The following is a 2,174-nucleotide window of genomic DNA, read 5'->3' as shown; positions in this document are numbered from 1 at the left end:
AGCCCAGATGGTGGATCAGCAGCTAGAGAGGACCTCTACAGCCCTGAATGTCAGCGGAGATCAGGACAACTAGATGAGCCTCAGAGACAGATCCCCAGTGAAGACCTTGTCTCCTAGACGGTCACCAGGACAAGACCACAGGAACCAGTAGAGTCCTCTGCACAATCTAACTTTGCTGCAGCATGGATCAACCTGCTGATTCTGGCGAGAAGAACTGGCACCCGACTGAGCCTGGTTTCTCCCAAGGTTTTTTTCTCCATTCTGTCACCGATGGACTTTTGGTTCCTTGCTGCTGTCGCCTCTGGCTTGCTTAGTTGGGGACACTTCATTTCCAGCGATATCGTCGACTTGATTGCACAGATACTATTTAAACTGAACTGAGCTGGATGATGACATCACTGAATTCAATGATGAACTGCTTTTATCTGAAAATGTAGTGTTTACTATTGTCATTTTGCATTATTGACACAATATTTTCCTAATTAATCCTGTACAGTTGCTTTAACACAATCTGTATTGTTAAAAGCGCTATATAAATAAAGGTGACTTGACAATGTAGAATTTTAAAGCACTAGAATTTTATAAGAATTATTGTTTATAATTTGTTTAATTTGTTTTCAAATTTGTTGTTGTTTAATTTACAGACAATCATTGCCTAAATAAAATATTATTATGAGGTTAAATATCTTTTCAGCACAATAAACAGCAGAAGAAAACTCTCAAAGCACCACACATGACACTAAGCATTAAAAAAATTTTTTTTATACAAAGCTCTTTGCAGATGCTTCTCTATAATATTTGAAATGTCTTTATTTAAAGCACATTATTACACAGGTCTCTCTGAAATGCTCAGATCTGATTGGTCTTTAACAACATTCCGAGGTCTGCTTTTGTCCTGATAATGAATCATAACATAGCAATAGCAATGCTCTAATAACTGACCACTCATCCAAGAGACTAAACTTCAGTTCCCCTTCAGGAACTCGAGCTGCGTCGAGATCGCTTTGGGAACGCCTCTGTGTGATCGCGTTCTCCGCTCTCACCTGGCCGTGTTTGATGAGAGCGGCCAGGCTCGCGAACCCGCTGGCAGCTGTCCTGCTGTTGCCGAGGCACAGCGCAGAGTGTTGTCATGGGGATCGGAGAAGGAGGTAGAGGTGATGAGTGTTGAGACAGAGGAGACTGTGGACTTGCCACCGCAGTCCCTTGTGTATGAGGAGCTAGTGGAGGTTGTGACTCGTGCTGTAGCCAAATTAAATATCGAGTGGCCGGCCGAAAAACAGGACGCTCATCCTAAAAGCAAATTAGACGAGCGTTTCCTGAGGGCGAGGTCACAGCCTTCATGACGGGGCCTTCCGTTTTTTCCCGATCTCCATGCCGAGGTGTCAAGATCGTGGGAAAAACCGCATTCTTCCCGTATCTATAGCCCCACAGTGTCTAATTATTCCAATATCGTGGGGCTGAATGAGAAGGGATATGGGGCGATGCCAGTGGTGGAGCAGACGCTCGCGAGCTATCTCTCCCCATCCTCAGCATCGTCCCTGAAGGCCCCGAAGCTTCCCACCAGGCCTGTTAAGCTAACATCTAGTCTGGTTGGGAAAGCTTATACGGCGGCAGGTCAGGCTGGCGCGTGCTTGCACACCATGGCAGTGTTACAAGCATACCAGGCTGACCTGCTCAAGGAGCTGGATGACAGGGAGGAGGGGGAATCCGACGTGGTAGCTGAACTGCGTCAGGCCACAGATTTGTCCCTCCGAGCCACCAAAGAAACGGCCAGAGCTATCGGCCGTCGGGGTCTTCTAGACTGAAGACGGATCTGCGGACCGTTATTTTGTCGAAGAGGACCTCGACTAAACAGTCCTGACGCCAACATCGTCAGGCCTCTGAGGGCAGCCCCACCTGGGGAGGAAAGGATAACACCTCAGTATACGGTGCCCGATCCTCCTCAGTGCCCTCACGGAGACTCACTGATACCCCTGCCACCCTCGGTGCTTCAGGGCTCAGTGAGTTCCAGCGAGTGAAATTCCCAGCTGCCTCCCGGCGACGGTACGGCACGGGAGAGCTCGCCCCCTCGAGTGAGGGTGCTACAGCAGTCAGGTCGGTCGTTCCCTGCCGGTCATCCGCTTCAGGGCACCGAACTGGCTCCTCTAATAACACCAGAGGCCAGCCTCGAGAGG

General features: G+C 48.9%; 1 protein-coding gene across 1 annotated transcript in view; it reads right to left on the bottom strand.

Moving 5' to 3' along the window:
- The window catches only part of LOC107698841 (nuclear factor 7, ovary-like), a gene marked incomplete at its 3' end in the record, with an annotated part of 14,119 nt that overhangs the window by 4,004 nt on the left and 7,941 nt on the right, over positions 1-2,174 (bottom strand). The gene's annotated exons all lie outside the window — the stretch shown is intronic.

This window comes from Sinocyclocheilus anshuiensis, unplaced genomic scaffold, assembly GCF_001515605.1.
Source record: "Sinocyclocheilus anshuiensis isolate Anshui unplaced genomic scaffold, SAMN03320099.WGS_v1.1 scaffold358, whole genome shotgun sequence".
NCBI classification, from domain to species: domain Eukaryota; kingdom Metazoa; phylum Chordata; class Actinopteri; order Cypriniformes; family Cyprinidae; genus Sinocyclocheilus; species Sinocyclocheilus anshuiensis.
The sequence above is the reverse complement of the archived record's forward strand: the minus strand, read 5'-3'. Positions and strand labels throughout refer to the sequence as shown.